Source organism: Penaeus monodon, chromosome 25 (assembly GCF_015228065.2).
Source record: "Penaeus monodon isolate SGIC_2016 chromosome 25, NSTDA_Pmon_1, whole genome shotgun sequence".
Taxonomy (NCBI): Eukaryota; Metazoa; Arthropoda; class Malacostraca; order Decapoda; family Penaeidae; genus Penaeus; species Penaeus monodon.
This window is the reverse complement of record NC_051410.1, coordinates 14,714,763-14,715,143: the sequence shown is the minus strand read 5'-3', so window position 1 is coordinate 14,715,143 and position 381 is coordinate 14,714,763.

Below are 381 nucleotides of genomic sequence, written 5' to 3'. Positions count from 1 at the left end.
CACACACGTTGGGTTTATATATGTATTAAGTATTGTTATAAACCGTCAAAACAAGTGCTTATCTCTTTTTTTTTTTAGGTCGGCCGGGTTTCCCGTGGGTCGCTGGGTAAAATAAACGATCCTTGTGCAAATATTACCAATTTCTTCACCCGTTTACATCCGGATTCCTGCCATTCGTCGATTACTTCTCTCTTCCCACTCCTCTGCCTCTCTGCCTCGATTGCCCTTCCCGCCTTGGTCAGGATGACTCGTGACCTCTCGTGACCTCGGATCTGGAGCTCCTCCCTGGGATTCCCTCCGGTTTGTTCCGCCTCTTGCGAGAATCCTGTTCTTTCTTAAGTGCTCACATCGTCTGGCCTATCCAAGGTACGGGTGGGGGCG